General features: G+C 47.2%; 1 long non-coding RNA gene across 1 annotated transcript; it reads right to left on the bottom strand.

Moving 5' to 3' along the window:
- Window positions 1-6973: 6973 nt before the first annotated feature.
- Window positions 6974-10366, bottom strand: LOC114069239. The gene is made up of 3 exons (XR_003573745.1): window positions 10223-10366; window positions 9807-9809; window positions 6974-7481 (listed from the first exon to the last, which is right to left on the bottom strand). It is a non-coding gene; the product is annotated as an uncharacterized LOC114069239 (long non-coding RNA).
- Between the last annotated feature and the right edge of the window lie 8036 nt (window positions 10367-18402).

Raw genomic sequence — 18402 nt, 5'->3', positions numbered from 1 at the left:
TGGTGGGCACAGAGACCAGTGAAGTGCTAACAGAGCCATTCCTGTGGCTCTTTGGGGTTGCCAGCTGCTACCACAGCACATCCCTTCCCAAGGATCAGAAAGGGCTCTGGGTCAGGGTGAGCAAGAGCAGCCTTAGCTGTTACACAACCAGGGCAACCAGGCCTTGTGCATCCCAGATGGGATTAGGGAGGATGGCCCATGCCTTGAGGGACACCATCCCACAACAAGGTGTGCCCCGTGAGGTCTGTGATTCTCCTTGGCAGCTGTGGTGAGACAGGACCTGCATGGATATGGTAACTTTTAATGCTCCTCAGAGTGTTGCTACTGGAACCAGATCCAAAATTGTTGTTGAAATGCTATGGTTTTCCTTTTGGTGTTTGCTGGCCCATTTCCCGTTGCTGTTTACAAGCCGTTTCTTCTGGAATCATCTGAGCAACGGGAACATTTGTCTGGTCCTTTTCCAAGGGGAGATTACTCAAATGATGGTGGGGAGAGACATTGTCTTGGCCTGGCTGCCACATGTTAGCCAAAGACATCTGTCTTGCCGTTCCTTAATCCGACAGTTCAGTTTGGTGGGTCAGAAGCCAAGGAATGACGTTTCCCCAAGGGGGATGCAAAACCTCAGGCTGGAACTACATGGAAACCATGGACAGATTTCCCTCCCCCCCACACAAAAAAAATCCTGAAAGTCAATATTCAACACTCTTCCAGCCCCTGAAGCTGTTCCACAAGGGCCAGCACCTCCTGTTTGCCACTGCTTGTCTAAACAAGGCCATTCCCTTTGAGTTGGAGGTGTTGCCGCACATTCTCCAGCGTCCTGCAAAGGGGGAAACATTTGGCTTTAGCACTTCCCTGCCACCCCTTGCTCCCGCTGCAGGGGTGGAATACAAACACCAGGGCTTTAGGGGTCCCGGGAGAGGCCGAGTGAAATTCCTTGCTTTGAAACGAACGTTAATGCTGAGAAATTGACTCCTTTAAGGAGTGTAATGCTGGGAATAAAGGAACTCCACGTACGTTCATGTTTTGATAGCTCAGCATTATCCATTAGGCTCCAGCATCTGGGATTCAGGGGACTGTTGAAGCAACGGTGATTTCGAGGGGTTTGAGGTTTTTGAGCACGTTTTAGCTCCAGCTTTGACTCGCATGATTTGCCTCTCCTGGCTTCAAGGAGAGTTGGATCGGTCCTTTGAAGGTGTTTTCTTAAGGGACCTTTCCACTGTGAAAGGGTAGCGGAGCAGCCTTGGCCACATAAATCAATTTGGAAGTGACTTATAAAGTGCCTAATTTGCCTTCTATTAAAATTCCTCGTCACCCCTCCAGTCCCTCCAGCTCGCTGTTAAGTGACCTCTTGGGAAGCTGAGGATTGAAGTCCCTTTCTGTGCCAGAGAGGGAACACACTTGACTGAAAAGGTTGAAAAAAGAGAGTCCAATGGACGTTGCCTGGAAAAACACGTGAGGTTTTGTTGGTGATTTGGTGAATTTAAAAGTTCTTTGTTGTCCTGTGCCAAGCCCAGGGGCTTTGAGTGATGATAGAGGGCACAAGTAGGTCGCATGGACACTTGAGGGTCAGTCTCCTTTTCTGGTGGCATCCTGCGGCCCAGAAAGTGTTTAGGAGCCCAAAAGCCAGAGCCTTTCAATGATGCTGGAATCTTCAGGATCCAGCCCTTATAGAGGCTGGATTCTGCCCAGGCTGGGCTCTGACACAACCAGGCTCGTTCTGGAGCAGCCACAGAACTGTTGTAGGTCGCTCCAACTGCAGAGGAAGCAAGGCACACAAATTCCCCAGCCCTTCTGTCCCCCAGGGAAGGACGAAGCTGGCTGAGTGTGGAGGGGAGGAGGGAGCATGGTGAGGGAGGATTTATTGGGTTGTCTCTTGAAATGGTGGTGTTTTGCTGATCTGACTGTCCATTCAAAAGCACGTGGCACCATCCCTGCTGTGCAGGGGGTCTGTGGGGTTGGGAGGGGGATACAGCCCCTCTGCTCTGTCACCCTCTGTGTCTCACTGCCTGTGCCTCCCTGTGATGGTTGCCTGGCTTGCCCTCGCCCCCCATGATGGTCCGATTGTGGTGACCCATCTTGGAGCCTCATCCTCCTCCTTCAGGGAAACCAGAGGAGAGCCTGAGGTCAAAGCCTGTCACGCAGCCCCTTCGGAGCTGGACATAAACACACTTGCTTGTCTCCAAGGGTCCAAAAAAGCCCCAGAGGGTGGCTCAGTGGGTAGGGGAATGTTCCCAGCGCCAGCATGGCACCTCCCAGGCTGCATCACTGAAATTACTTCACCAGCATTAACGCTGGGATTATTTAACCACTGTCACTTCTCAGCCCTGTGTGACGGGCACGTTGCATGGGCAGAGCGGCCACGGGGCTTTGTGATGCATCCCAGCAGCTCCAGCTGGTTTGGTCTCTTCTGAGCTTCACCAAGCCAAAAAAACTTCTCTGGGAGCAGCCTCCCACCCAGCCTTGGTGCAGGGACACACGTGGGGCTCAGAGATGGTTTTCCAGGCAGGAGATCCTGGAACAAAGCAAACCTTACTTCCAGCTTTCTTTACCACGTGGTTAAGCTTTGCTGCTGCCAACAGTGATAAGCAAAGCTGAGCTTCACCTGAGGCCATTGCAGCAAGTGTTTTGACCCTTCCCACCCAGGCTGGTCTGGTTAAAGTTTCATCTTTTCTGGTTTATTTGGCACCACACGAACAGCCAGTTTGCTAGAAGGATTTTTAGAACATGCTTGGAAAGCAGCAAGTGTCATTGTCTGGAGCTGCTGAGCAAGCAGAGTTTAACAGGGTGGCACAACTGTTTTTCTTTCTATTCTTGGCAAAAAAAGGTGGAATCACAAGGAGTGGAGAGAGCCATTTGCTGAACCTGCATGTCTATTTTTGCTTCCCTGCTCCATAATGTTCCTAGGATAATTTTTTTTTTAGTGCACAGCAGGGTAGGAAAAAACTCGTGCTGATGGCATCTCTGCTATCCCCATTGTGCTGGGAGGAAAGAGGCAGCTGCTTTGCTGACCTGTCACTTCCATGAACCCGCATTCCAGGTACAGAGGCCATTTGCTCATCGGGGCTTGTTTGACGAAATGGCCACCGGGTTTTATATATAGATCCTGCCCATCCTGCCAAGTTCTCTCAAATCCTTGTAAGCTGAATGAAGTCGGAGGGGGTGGGAGAGGATCAGCTTGAAAAATAGAGCCGCTAATCTGCCGGTGCCTCTGGGAGAGCCTGCGGGATGCCCTGTCACCCCTGGGACTTGCAGCATCCGTGGGCATCCCGCTGGGAGAGGGAAGCAGGTGGTGCTTCCACACGGCCTGGGGGCTGTGGGCTGCTCCACAGGGGCTGTGGCCGCTGCCGGGGTGCCACGGGATTGAGTGATGGGGGAAGCTTGGGAGGAGTATTTATAGCTTGTCTCAGCGCCGGGCCTGGGGACGGTCGCCATCCCGGGGATGTGAAGGGCACAAGTGTTCAGGGCAGCTCCCCAAGGACAGCAGGATGTAGGGATTGGGAACACAGATGTCCTGACAGTGAGGGCAAGGGGTCTGCAGTGCAGTCACTTACCAGGAAGAACCCCCCAGCCCCTCTGTCCATGGAGAAAACACCAGGGGGTGTTGGGGGGACAGCTCATCCCAACAGGGTCTGGATTTGATGTTGGTTCCTGTGTCTGCCTTGTCTCAATAATTAATTTTTACTTTCTGAAAACATTTAGGGTAAAAACATTTGTCAAATTTCTTTGAACAGAACAGGCTATCTACTTCAGAATTCAAGTATCTGCTTGACAATGAAGAGGTTTGGGTTGTTGGTTTTTGGGGTTTTTTTTGTTTGTTTTTTTTTTTTTTATTGGTCTGTGCCAAAATCTGACTCTGGAGTCCCAGGGTAGGCAACAGAGCTGTGCCATGTTGCCAATTTTGACCACTGCAGTATGAACAAAGGAATTAGCAATGCCTGAGCATCATATAAAGGCTGTAGGGCTCTGAGGTCATGCTAGCAGCCAGAATTTCATCTTTCAGAAGTAAAAATCTTTTTACTTCTTGTGACTGTAAAGCAGATCTGGGACATGCAAGAGCACAGCCAAGGCATGCTCAATACATTGTTGTGAAAAACCTCGTGGTGCTCAACGCCAGCTCAGCAGCAGAGCTTGGGGCTGGATCAAGGTCTTGGATACTTGGATTTGGTGAGGTCTTTCAGCTCCCTTTACAAATGAGCTTTTGAGCAATGAGCCAGTGAGGGCAAGAGAGGCAGGTGGCCTCAGCCCACTGTGCAGGGTGGGGAATTACAGCAGTTCCTTCCATAAGGAAGGGAGTGAGCTCCTGGGCGAGCTAAAACACACCCTCCTGCTGGTTGTAGGGAGCTCTGTGTGTGTGTGTGTGTGTGTGTGTGTGTGTGTGTGTGTGTCTCCTTCTACAGAGGAAAGATACCAAGGCTGCTTCCCCATGGTGATGCCAGGGGATTTGGGAGGGTTGTTTTTGGGTTTAGGGAAGATGAACAGCAGATGACTTTCCAGAGGCTGGTCCCACAGCACATGTGCCCTCAGCAACCACCACCTGCCAGCCGTGAGCTTTCATTCCTTAAGTTTGACTTTGTTTGCTGCACAGGGATTATTTGACTCTCTAGTGATACATGCCTCATTTGCTTTGTTTTTTGGCCAGCTCTGCTGGCAACTCTTATTTCCTCCCTGGGGTATTGGTACAGGAGACATTCCGCTGACAAAATCCCTGTCAGTCCCTGTGCACTGCCATGGGCCAGGCACCTGCCTGCCCCAAGATTCCCCCTGTGTACCCACATCCAGGAGCTGTGGCTTTGTTCCTCAGGGAAGTTTGGCTTTGATTTCAGCTCAAATTCCTCCCTTCCTCCTTCTCCGCAGACCCAGCACTGAGACCGGCCGGCTCTGGAAGGCCTGGGCAGATACGTCTGAGCTGTCAAAATCCACACCAAGCAATGAGTCTTGTTGCCTTTGCTACTTTCTGCAGTGAAATTTATTGATATTTGTATGCACCAAAGGGACACTTCAGTGTTCCCCTGCGATGGAGATGTAGTACCTGCTGGTGTGGGCAGACAGTTCCCTTGAGTTTGGCCATGGTCAGTCTTCATTCCCAAAGAGGTAGGTTGCCACACTGTGGACATACCTTGCTCTTCTCTAACCTGCTGGTAGCCCAGCCTTTTCATAAATTCTGATATTGTTAAAAATGTGGATAAAGTGTTCTTTTTCCCTCTCTCTCTTTTTTTTTTAAGCCTCATCACTTAGTCAACTTCCTGCTGTGTTTTTGTGTTTTTGGAATTATTCCACTGTGCAGTTTTCCTGTTGATCCAAGCTCATCAATAAGAGACCTTGGTAATATCAGTTTGGTGGTGGGGAGAGTCCTCTGCCATTTTGCTTGCACCCAAGAATTCAGGGAAACGTTACCCAGAGCTTTCTGAAAGGTTTGGCTTCTTGCCAAGACTCATGTCCAAACATTTCACACCCAGAAGCAAAAATTTCTCAAATACCCCAGGGAACTGAAATCCATGGGAGATGATTGGAAGTTTATCTTGAACCAGTACATTATCAGTCGGATATTGCTGCTCCTGCAATGCCAAGAGTAGCTGGTACTGTTGCTGGGACAGTAAGACCAGGGTGTCCTGGATATGCTTTGCTCAAAATTCCTTGGATGTCTGCACTGGTGTCTGTGTCATAAATTATTTTGAGGGATTCCCAGTAAATTTCATAAAAGTTACCACTTCATTAGTTAAAATACAGCTAAGTAATAAGCTTTCATAGGGTTGCCTCAGGTAAAACCACTGCTTCAGTTCACCTTTCTCAACCAATATATCTGCAAGAAACACCCTGGGGTTGCATTTCGCTTTTAATGGATTTTTTCTAACAGCCAATATCATGAGGCCAAAAGTACCATGTCTGCTCACAGCACCAGTGAGTCTTGCTGAGAAATGGGATTTCAGGGATGACTTTGAGGCACATTTCAGCCTTTAGCAGCTGTAACTAAAGTTGTTCTCTGAGCATTCTATCCTGATGTGGCTCATGCAGAGCACAACTCGTACCTTGGGTTGGAAGGGGCATTAAAAACCACCTTGTTTCAACCCCCTACCATGGGCAGGAGCACCTTCCACTAGTCCAGTTTGCTCAGAGCCCCATCCAAGCTGGACAGGAACTCTCACAGAGATGGGGCAGCCACAGCTTCTCTGGGCAACCTGTGCCAGTGTCTCACCACCCTCTCAGGGAAGAGCTCCTTCCCATTATCTGTTCCAAATCTCACCTCTTTTATTTTAAAAACATTCACCCTTGCCCTATCACTATCTGCCCATGTAAAAAGTTGCTCTGCTTTATCATCTCAACTTGGCCAATTCTGCCTCTTGGCCTGGCATGGGAGGTTGGGCACCAAAACCCTTGGAAACCCCCACACCTACATCCCTTTGTGCATCCAGAATGAAGTATGAATGTGCCTCTACAATTCCACTGATAGCACAGGAGTGAGAGTAGGTCTCCTTCTCACAGGATTCCTTTGCTGGGAGGAGGGTGTGCTCTTGAGTGGTAGCAACCTTCAGAGCACTGGGAAGAGATCAGCCCTCTTCAGGGTCCTCCTGCGTGAAGGATGGGGAACATTCACCACTCAGAAACACTGTAAATGCTGCTGAATGCTGCCAGCACTTTGGTGGGGTGGTTCTGTCACAGCTTCAACAGAGCCATTAGCTTTCGCTGAAAAGTGCAAGTCTGTGTCTCTGTGTCTCCTGGTTCAAACATCACTCTCGGAACGGTCCCTCCAGAAAAAATCTGGTTTGTTCCTCAGTGCTCTTGCTTTGCCCAGCTGTGAGCAGCAGCACATCCCACATACACTGCTGGGGCAAGAAGGCTGAGGTTTGCATTTACTCCAGATCAGGCACATTTACCACATTTCCTTGATAGGGAAATAGCTCTTCTGGAATCACTGAGTCTGCTAATACATGAGGCCCTCGTCCATGGGTGGCGTGCTGAGGTTGGTGCCCTGTGATTGGCTTGTTCTGCGCAATAAAAATATATTGGGTTCTTAAGATGTTGACCAATGGGTTTGGGAAAGAGATGATTGATTCTCACAGCTGAGAAACAGGGATTGTAATATGTTTTGCCAGAGGAGACCAGTTTGACGGATGAGTTCATTTAAGGATTATGCTATAGATAGAGCTGTTGACAGAATGAATTTGTTTTTATTTTTCATCAGTAGGTATAACACAAAGCAGAACTAATTGAAAGTAGTTTCCTTGTGGCATCTGGCTGTGTTTCTTGCTTTAAGTCTTTCACACGCTGTAAAATTACACCAAGGGCTTTTCTTCGCTTCCATTTGGTCTCCAAGTTTTCCATCACTGTGTTGTGCGTGGGTTCCCAGTGTGTCAGACACCTTAGGGAGTTGCAGACTACACAAGAAATGGAGCTGGGCCATTGTTCCTTCTTATTGAACAAATGTTCTGGTGTGCATCACAAATCCATGCTGGGGTGTCCTCACCTCAGGGCTGGTGGCAAAGCTGAAACGTGAATGCCCTTACGGGTATCTTTGATGGCATTTTAAACTGTGACCTGCGCTAAATATCATCCAAATGTGAAGTGATCTCGTTCCGTGTAAGGCCCAGGCCTGGAAGGTTATTATGTTTACCCAAGGAGGTGTTCTGAGGTTGAAGGAAGGTGTTGAGTAAAGTTCTGGAAACAGCTTTTCCAAGCAGCCAAAGAGAATAAATCTCAGAGTTCCTTCAGGGATTTGGCTCGCTGCGTTCACTGCTCTCCTGGTCGGGCTGCTATCGCCTGCTGGCTCGGGCTGGGTGATGGAAGCAGGAGCTCAGCTCCCCAAGCACTTCCCTCCCCTGTTTGTGGGATCTCTGTGCTGAGATCATGCAGACTGTCAGGGTAAAAAAACTGGGCCCTGCGGTTCAAACCCGTCCTACAAATTTGATCTGTGGGGTTTGGCTTGGGGTGTTTTTTTCTCTCTTTCTTTTCCAGCTGTGGTCAAATAAGAGTTTTCCAGAACTGTCTCACACAGGGCCAAAGAACAGGAATGCAGCAAGCACAGCCAAACCAATGGACTCACAATCTCAAGGGAGAAAATACCCCCAGGTCTCTGCCACCGAGTCCAATACCTGAGGAGAAGAGCCCATGTGATTTCGGGATTACATTGCAGGCTGAATTCTAGCCTCCACTTGGCCTCAGACCTGAACTTTAAGCACCAGCCAAAACATAATCCGAATTTGAACACTGGCTGTTGGTCTGTCTCATCTCCTGCTCCTCATATGTGCAGTCATTCAACAGAAGCTGAAATGTGTTTTCCCTGCCAGGGGCCGTTGGTTTCCAAACAACTACATCAGCGTGGTGAGTGATGGAGTTTCCATCAACTGCTGTAGGCCAAATGCAGTCATCTGAATTCAGGTCTTGGCAGGTACAGAACTTGGAGTTGTCAATGATTTTTATGTGAAATGGTACCTAATTACGATTTCTCATCCTGTGCTTCAGTTCCGTGAGAGCTCTTGGAACTGCGGATGAATGGGAGCTTTTTGTCTCTTAGCTAGTGATATTTTCTGTTCTTTAATTGACCTTTGAAATAATTTAGTCTGGGCTTGGATCTGGGTTAAATATAGCTGGTTATTTTCACTCTGAGTATGTAATACATGAAAGAACCTAGGTATCCTTTGAATGTGTTTTGACAAGTGCCCTGTCTGTGCTCAGGTATGTATTTATAAATATTTGTGCTGTGTGTACTAAAATGACACTTCCAAAAGCAAGTACTTTCTCTCCTGTAGCAAAATATTTGTTCAAAGCGTAGTGTTCGGTTTCCAAAAAATGGGCAGTTCAAAGAGAGTAAGACACTTGGAAAAAAGTGAGGAAGGAAGGGATGTGGACTGAGCCATCAGCAGTTATGAAGTGAACATGGAGCCATTATCCACTTTATCCCATAAAACCAGGACTAGATGGTGCCTAAAGTGCTTGCCAGACAGCAAGGTTAAAGGAAGCAAAAGGAACTACCATAAAATCATAGAATATCCTGAGTTGGAAGGAACTTGCAAGGATAATCAAGTCCAACCCCTGGCCCTACACAGGACCATCCCCAAGAATCACACCATGTGCCTGATAGCGTTGTCCAAACACTTCTTCAACTCAGACAGCCTTGGTACTGTGACCACTTCCCTGGAAATCCAGTGCCAGTGCCCAAACACTCTCTGGTGAAGAACCTTTTCCTAACATCCAACCTAAACGTCCCCTGACACAACTTCAGGCCATTCCCTCAGTTCCTAACACTGGTCACCAGGGAGAAGAGATCAGTGTCTGCCCCTCCACTCTCTTTTCTACCAGGCTTTGTGGCACTGCAGAACACCTTGATAGTGATGTTGTGGGGGCTAAAGCTTTCCAAGGATAGGAGCAACCAAACTCGAGGAAAACAGCGCAAACAGTGCCTGTTCACTGGAGAAGCCGTGGGGATACAGCATCTGTCTTCAGAAGACCCTGAACTACTGTGGGCTGGAAGCTGGCTGGGTGTGGGACAACTGCTCTTCCCTTTCTAACACTTGCTTCCAAAGCATTTATTACTTGCTACTGTCAGAGGTGAGATGCTGAGCTCCTGTTCCTATCAAAGATGATCATTCTTATCTTCCCAATTTATATGACAAGCCCATGAAGTCTAAGGAGCTACTGCCTACAAAACAGAAGCAAGATACTAACAGCTTTTTGCCTCCTGTCCCTTGCCTAAGGCTGATTTCAGTCCAAAAAAGGAACAACCAGAAAAAAAAAAAAAAAAAGGAATAAATTCAAAGTATTTGTCAGCCCTTCCTCTGTGTTTTCCAGACAGAAAGTCCCTCTCCCTTGACCTTCTCTTCTCTTTTCATCCTGATAGCAGAGACATCCCGCCTGAGCTGTGATCCCCCCCTCTTTCCATATTCCAGAGATAGGAAATATTTAACTGATTTCTTTTTTCTCCCCTTTTTCCATCACTTTTCATCTCATGTTTGATGTAGGAACAAGTTCCTGTCTTTGCTTGTTAAAGGACTGTGCCCAAAGCCGCAGCCTCCCTGAGGAACTGGCTCTGGTTCATCATTACCCTGCTGTTTATGTAGCCATTTACACCCAGATTTCTACTCATTTGCAATGTGCAGGTGTCTAAGATAGGTGTAAACGAGTGTCTGGAGTAGACTAGCATCATGTCTGCTCTGCTTCCTCCTGCCTGTTCTTCTCCAGAATGAAAGACCTGTCAGGCACTGCTCCAGGGGACATCAACTGCTCTTACCTCTTCCCTTTCCATTGGGGTGGGACAGTGCAAAAAGGTCAACCCAAGTCCAGAAAACGTGGCTGCAGCAGTGGCGAGGAAGATGGGAGCATCACATGCGTTTTTGGGGACAGAAAAGGTAAAAATGGCTCATTCTCAGAAAGTATCACAGAACCACAGAATATGCTGAGTTGGAAGGGACCCACAAGGACCACAGAGTCCAACCAAAACAAACCCTGACCCTCTCTCCTGACAGCCTGTGATTTGAGTCATCAAATTCCCTTCTCCTGTAACTCCTGCTGCCACTTTTCAGGGGCTGGAAAGCCCCGCTAGCTCAGACCTACCAGTACCACTTGGCAGCTGTGGTGATTTACAGCAGAAAAGACTCATCGTCTCCAACCTGTCAAGGCAGGATCTCCAACTTCATTTGAAACACTCCTGCTCTTTCAGATGATTTACTGCTCAGGCACAAGGTGGTCATTTTATCTCTCTTCACATTCCCCTTTGCCCACGACAGACTGGATCCCACTCACAATCCCCTTCCAGAGCTCCGGTGCCAGGTGAGTGGGATAAAAGCCGCTCCATTTTCCTCGAGCCCTCCCGAGCAGTTCTGCTGGAAGGCGACTGCGTAGCCAATTGCCGTGACCATTTTGCTGGCACCTCCAGCATTTTATGCGGTGTCTGAATCCCAGCAGGCACCTCACGCTTGCTAATGGCTTCATGGGCCAGCCAATCAACTGGTTATTTATGGCAGGCACCTCTCAAAACCGTCGGGTCAAGTTTTCCTACCCTGACGTATTTTGTTCAGAGGAACACATAAATCGTCTCCTGCCATTTGCAGCTTAAACCCTCCTGAGTGTGAAGCCAGTGGGTTAAAGTTTCCAGCAATAGTATCAAACTGTATTTTAAAGGGTTGTTCTGCTGACTCTTTAGGGGCTTGGGCACTTTATCTGAGCCATGAATCAGTTCACACTGCAGGATTTATAGGCATTAAACTCTCTCTTTGGTGTCCTTTAGCTCCGGAGTTGGAAGTCATAACCGAGGAAATTGAGACCTTTCCACTGTTCCAGTGTTTTTATGTTTAAGGTGCTCCTCTGAAAAGTCACGGTGACATCTTCATTAGGTGCTCTGAAGTGAGACACTAGAAGGAGTACAGAATTCCTGCATTTGCAGAGTCTGAACCTACTGCTCCAAAATTCGTAAGCTCATGAACAGGAGGATGAAACATTTGTGTAAAGTGAACTCTGGATTTCCTTATCAAGCCTCTAAGGACCGTAACACTCCCACTACTTGGAGCTGTGTAAATCTCAATGCTAGAGCAATATGAGGCAAAATCAACCAGAATATTTCCCAGTCTTCAAAGCTTCCCAGCCTTGAAGACTTAAACACCAAAAGCACAACTATCTATAGCAGCAGCTGTGCATGAAGGGCACCTCAATCAGAAAGCATGGGGTAATTCCTCGGCAGACTCTTTATAGGTGAATGAAACAGGATCACAGTCAACTTTCTACTGTTCAACCTGTACTGGTATCTTTTCAACATATCTGCATGTTTAGAAGTGAAAAATGGCTATTGCGAAGAGAAGTAAGGAAATTAAAATAAACCCTCTTTCTGAAGGCATGAACACTGTGATACGTTTCAGTGATTTGAAAAATAAATTGCTTACAAAAGTAGATTAACTGTTAATGACACACAGTGGAATGTTGTCTGGTGTCGTGTCATAAAATAAGGCTTTTCTTTGTCAGGTTATAAGAAACCTTGAAACTGATAACATACTGCAAACAGACCTTTGGCTTTCAACATTTCTAGAATTTGGAAAATATTATTTTACAGATCAAAGGCATTCAAATGACCTTTCCCACAACACTTAAAATTAAGTCTAATTCAACAAATTTGGATTGATCTACTAAAACTTCTCTCTGTCTGTAGCTGGGAGCCTGTGCAGGACACTATGGGGTTCATCATCTTCTTTTTCCCAGAGCTCTCAGAAGAAGCGACTGGACCTGCTGAACACTGATGTATTGGTAAGGGCAAACATGGCAATGAATCCAGACCTGAACTTGATGTTTATTTCTTCAGCCTTCCATGGGAAAAAACTCTTCCATGGGAAAATACCTGGCAGAGCACCTTGAACTTTCTCAGAGCTACAGCCCACACAAGGCAGCCTCTCTTTCTCTCAGACCTCACTGACTTTTCCAGCCCTTCCCGACTCTCCAAGTACTGATTTATGGACCTTGCTCCCCAAAAGAATAAGTTCAAATCTTGACATTGACTCTTCTAGTCCACATGGGACTGTTTGGGTGACAATAGCACATGAGAACAAGTGTAAGGCCCCCAGGGAGTGTCACCCCCACCCTCTGCATGGAGCCTGCTCTGGAAGGCACCATTGACTCCAGGTTTTCTCTAGAGGAGAGGAGAGGAGAGGAGGAGGACTGAATTTTGGGAGATAGCCTGAAATGTACTGAAACTGTGTGGGCTACCAGGTGCCACACAATGGATGGGCTGACACGTGTTCATTTAGGTGCATGCTCGGGAAATGATGAAGGCCCGTGTCCTTCTTGTCACTGATGATGACTTCTGCTGACAAGAGAAATAATTTCCACCCGAGATGACTCACTATTTGCAATGTTTTGTGGCATTTCTTCCTTTACAAATGGAGACCACTTAAGCACAGCAAATTTTTAAGTCATGGGCATTTGTGAGCACAAACAGAAACTAATGAGGAGATATAAACACCAAAGTGTTAACCCTTGAGTGACCTCTGAGGCAGCTGCATGGGGAATGTGGGGCTTAAAAAAAATTCCTTTTGTGGCACTTCAGTGGGTGATTTGATGAGTATTTTCAAAGGTGAACAGGTCCTTGTTAGGAGGTGGCACTGCACAATACATGCAAACATAAGTCTCTGGTGAAAATCAAGGCAGGCACCTGGAGAGGCTCTGGAAAAAGGAGGTTCCTTGGCTGTACTGCTGTGTTATCAGCTCCATGGCTGAGTGGGGAACAGGCACTGTGTGTGGTGGAAGTTTTTAAAATTATTTTCATCGACATGATTAAATACTTATTACATGAGTCAGCCATACGGGCTTCATTAAACCAGTGAACTCAGAGGAGCCTCCTCATCTGTTTATGAAATCCATCTGGAATTAGGGATGGCTCAGGAGAAGGAGGATGAATGCAGCTCAGTGTGACAGAAGCCCATTCCCCTCCCAGGAGCCTGCCTGCACTAACACACACCGCACTCCTCGCCCCTCACTCAGGGAAAAAGGCTTTTATTTTTCTTTCTGCACATTCCTGGGCAAAGAACCAAGGCCTGCCATGACTTTGACGGTGAGACTTTAAATATACCCTGTCGGGATGTGACACAAGCACCTTTTTCTGGTGGCAGGATATAACAGAGCTTTAAAAAAAATAAAAAATAAAATAAAGTAGACACAAGCCTTTGCACTGGAGGGAAGTGTACCTTGAAAGGAAAGGCTTAATGAACTTTAACCAGCCTTCCAAGATCTTTATTAGCTGCCCCTTTATCAAATTAAATTCACACTGTGCTAGGCAGCTTAAGTACTGCAAGTTGATGTCATGTGCTAAGTGCCAAAGTAGGCTTTAATTGGCTGTTTAAATGAGAAAAGGGGTCCTGCTGTGCCGCACATGCAGGTACACACACACACAGCCAGGGGGGCCGGCGGGACAGAGCCTGGCTTGGGCTATCCCCCTGTGGAAATACTGAACCAAGGGACCAGTTTGCTCTTGAACCAGCTGGAAAGGTTCAGACTGAGCCCATTCTCTACCACCAGGCCAAATAACTGAAGGAAAAGTTGCACAAAGGTCCCTCTGCTCTGTCCCCCCAGCGTTTTAGGTGACAGGAGGTGTTTTGTCCGTGGCTGATGTGCTTCAGGGTAAGCTGGGATGAGATGTTCCCTCCAGAAATGCCGTCCCCGTGGAGTCACGCAGAGCTGGCTCTTCATGAGCAGCGTTCCCAAGGAACGCCTGCCCGTTAACCTGGCAGGGTTTTATAAAGATTTTTTGTGCTGCTCACGGCTTGGTTTCATCGATCACGAATTTGTCACAGATGTCAACAGGAGTAGCCAGAGCAGTAAAGGCCAGAGGGAGACGAGCAGGTCACTTGTCCTGCAGAAGGATTTTGATTTTAAAAATACATTGTGGGGACAGCAGTGGTGGCTGTGGAGTTAAGATTACAGACAGCTCCGCCCCTAAAATGTGGGGTCCTTTACCTTCCCAATGGGAATCTCTGGCCTCCCAGGAGGAGCAGTTAGTCACACATGGGGAAATCCTGCTGGGATTGCTTGCGTGGGATTGTCCAAGGCAACCACTTGCATGACTAACAGCTCTGCCCCTTTGTGAGAGGAATGAAAAATGAAGTGGTGGTGGCGTTTCGTACTCCTGCGGCCCAGACGGAACAAGGGTGAAAGTGCTGCTGGAACTTGCTAAATTTGAACAGTTGTTTTCTGTTAACACATGGCCTTAAAAAATGTGATTTGAGAAGCTTGTTAGAGAGTTAGTGTTAACATCCAGTCCCAGTGCAATTGGGCCCATCTGGGCGACAAGCCTCCCGAGCATCCTGCTTTCCCCATCCAGCTGCATCCTTCTGTCCCACTCATCTTCCTCACATCCCAGTGCTGATTCTCAGCCTTTGGTTTGATCTGCCATGGTGGCCAGCTCCAATGCTGCCTGGAAACACCCTCCCTGCCCATCTGGATCCATGGGGCTGAGCAGCAATGGCAGTGAGCTCACAGCTTGCTTTCCGCAAGAACCAGGATTGGGAAGCAACGGCATTTGAACCCCCATGGCTGTCGCTCCGCTGTTCTCCTGGGCAGCGATGCTGGTGGTGCCTGGGGGGCTTTCCAGCAGCATCATGGACTACAAAGCTTTCTATTCCTCCTTTGTTCAGCATGCAGAAAGTAATTTTCCACTCATGTGGCAGATCTGTCCTTGTCTCTTTCTCTCCCTCTTCTGCTTCCCCTGCCTTCACTTCCAGCTCTTTCCTGGTTTCCTCCCAGCCCCTCTCATGTCCCCCTCCCTGAGTCTGACTTCTCCCTCTTTCCTTCCTACCTGTTTCCCCCCATTAAGCTGGACACTTTGGGGAACTCCTGTCTCCTCTCTGCAACTTGCAGCTGATTTTATCTGCCCCCTGGGGATGGATTTCATGAGCCAGCAGCCAGCGGAGGTGCAGAGGCTTCCGGCACTTGCACTAACCTGCATTCCAGCATTAAAGATAATGGATACAATGGAAAATCAATGGAGAATATGTAACTTTATCCCATTCATAGATTCATATTGCATTACACCATGGCCTTCAGATACATAAAAGTGATATATGGCTGAACTTGGCAGGAGAAAAGAACACAGGAAACAAATATCTTTGGTAAGAATCACAGTCTAGGTATAACCTATATAAAAAATAGGCCTAAATATCTTTTGTTTTTCATTAAATTTTGCTTCATAATTATTTTCCAGTAATATGCCAGAGTGTAAAAAATAAATCAAGGCTTTGTGCATATTACAGATTTCCCTTGAGTGAGGTAAGAGAGAGAAAGAAAACGACTGCTTGACTTTCCAACCTCAGCCACATGCCAAATCTGTCAGAAATACTGCTTTTTTATATTATATCAGTGGAGGAAATTATTGCTGCTGTTATCTGCCCTTTGGTCAGGAGCATATTCTGCACCTTGGCTAATGTGCCTTTGTGGTGCAGCCACCTGCACTTTTTCGAGGAGTTCATCTAATTACGGGGTAGATGAGTCAGGCTGCATTTCCTATGGGCTGTCTTCAAACATAGGAAGTTATTAATACCGATTAGCTGAAAAAGTCCAGGTCTTCTCCACGACGTTTCCTGGCTAGTATTAGACACACCTTCTGTACTTTAAGGTGTGATGGCTGATAAGAACCAGTAGTAGGGCAGCTGGGGGTTTATGGCAGTGGGTGCAGCGTGGGACACACTGTCCCAGGAGGGTTTTTTTTCTTACACCTTTGAATGAATTCAAGAAGACAGGCTTGGGATAGGAAAAATAAAAGCAGCAGGCATAGCCTGGGATGTGCAAGTCCCTTAGGAAATGATGAGGGAGTGGAGCAGCTCTGCCTTGTCTTGGTGCCTGGCAGCAGAAGAGAGTTATTGGGAAATTTTCCCTTCACTAGAAAGAAATGTCTCCCCAAAGGAGAGCTCAAAGTTCGTAGGAGATGTTGTTGTAAGCCTTAAGCTCCTTGTTTTGGAAGAGGATTAAAAGAAACTTGGCTATTTAATGAGAATTAAGCAGCTGTAGCCAAGATCCAACAAAGGGCACAACAGAGACCTAACGGGGTGGGGGTCCCTGCAGATTCCTGGGATAAGCAAGATTTGGAGACAGAGGAGGGCATAATAAATGGCCTCACTGAATAAAGTGAGGCTGCAAGGTCTATTTTCAGGTCTTCCATCAATCTGCAAGTACCTGCTGGGCTGTTTGCTGACCTCTCTTTCACCCTTTTCCTGTCTCCTCTGTGCAGAGTACAGGGCCAGGGGCTGTTGGTGGAGTCCTGGCTTCACCCTGGAATTTTAGGGGCTCCTCAGGACTCCCATGTTAACCTAAGCTATGCAGCTTGTCATCATTCCATGTGCAGAGGTAGACAAGGGAATGTCCTATGGCACAGTGGATGGAGGGACAGGACCATGGTGGTGATGGGAAGCTCAGCTCATGTCTTCCCCTTGGATGGGGAGTACAGGGGTCCCCATCTGCCTGAGCAGTGACTGTGGCTCAGAGACACCTGGTCTGGCTCTGATGAAGCAACAAAGGGTGGAAATACCAAGGCGGCACAGCTGGCCCCACTGGTGACAACGGGGACTTCACTGGTGTCTCGTGAAAGATTTCCAGAGGATAAACCTGAGGGCAGAAGGAGGGGCAGATGGACAGCGTTCTGGAGATTTATCCAAGTCATGCAAAAGGGAACATGGAACACAGCCAGAAGGTTCTTGAGATGTAAGTGGTTATACCTTACAAAATAGGTAAAATAATAAAGTCCCAGAACCAGGACTGGGAGCCAGAAGGACCGAGATTAAATGCTTTAAACATTCACGAACCAAATCTTGTATCGCAGACGTCTTGCTGTTTTATCCCTTGATTTATTTCACTTTTGCAAGCCACAGAAAAATGGTACGTGATGGTTTTTCCTTTTCAGTTCCCACTAGTGAGTTTACAAAGCCTGCCAAATGTGAAGAACTTCACAGAAATCAAGAAGAAAAAGCTTCCTGACTGGCTGGATTTTCCATTGCTTTCTCAGCCGTACCGTGGTGGCTGCTCTAATTTATTCTGCAACCAGAGGGGACAACTGGGCACGGCATGGGCACATGGCATAAGAGACAGTGGCTGGCACATAGCACCATAGCTGCTCTGGAATCTAAGGAAAATTGATTTTAGGTGAAAGGACTGGGTTCTCCTCACTCCCTGGGTAAAGGAGGAATGTCTTTGCTGAGGGTTGTGGCATTGCATGGGCACAATCTGGAGAAAAGGGGAAAACCAGGTTGCAAAAACCTTTCCTCCCAAGGTCCCTTGGTTTCATGTTCTTACTCAGAGTACATCATACCAACAGGAAATTATCCTTTTTTTCTCCCTTGCTTTTCTGGTTTAACAGCTAGTGCAGGTAAAGTTATTTTACAGAATGAAGTTGGTGCTTCTCCAAATAACTAAACCAATGTTTATAACATTATGGCCTATAAAAGGGATAAGTATTATCCTCGTTTCACAGGTGTGAAAATCTAGACAATTTGACCGTGGTGTTGAAAGGAAATTATGTTGAACTCTCAGCACTGGATTCATGTAACTCATCCCACTTCTTGCCTGTAGATCAGAGTTCATACAGTCATGCTCTATAAATACCTGCCAGCAAGTATATGTGGGATATTAAAAAAACTACCCTTACCTCAAACTTTGATTCAGTCTAAATGGATCCTCGTCATACCTAGTTTTTCTGTATTTGGTCTAAAAGCTCATAAATTGAGTCACATGAAGAAAGTTTGGGAAGAAGATTGCCTGAAATAGGGCTTCTGTTGTTGGAGGCTGCTGCTGCCCAGTCCTAACCTGTGCTTTGCATGTCTCAGTTGCAAATGAGATGGAAAATCAGAGCTGCTTTGGCCAGAAGCTTACCCTGGATTTGGATTTTTTTTTTTTTTTAAATTTTATTTTTTAAATTTTTTTCTTTCCTCAGACAGTATGTTTGAT

This window comes from Empidonax traillii, unplaced genomic scaffold, assembly GCF_003031625.1.
Source record: "Empidonax traillii isolate 1590-97213 ecotype Southwest subspecies unplaced genomic scaffold, ASM303162v1 scaffold1217:size511469, whole genome shotgun sequence".
NCBI lineage: Eukaryota > Metazoa > Chordata > Aves > Passeriformes > Tyrannidae > Empidonax > Empidonax traillii.
The sequence above is the reverse complement of the archived record's forward strand: the minus strand, read 5'-3'. Positions and strand labels throughout refer to the sequence as shown.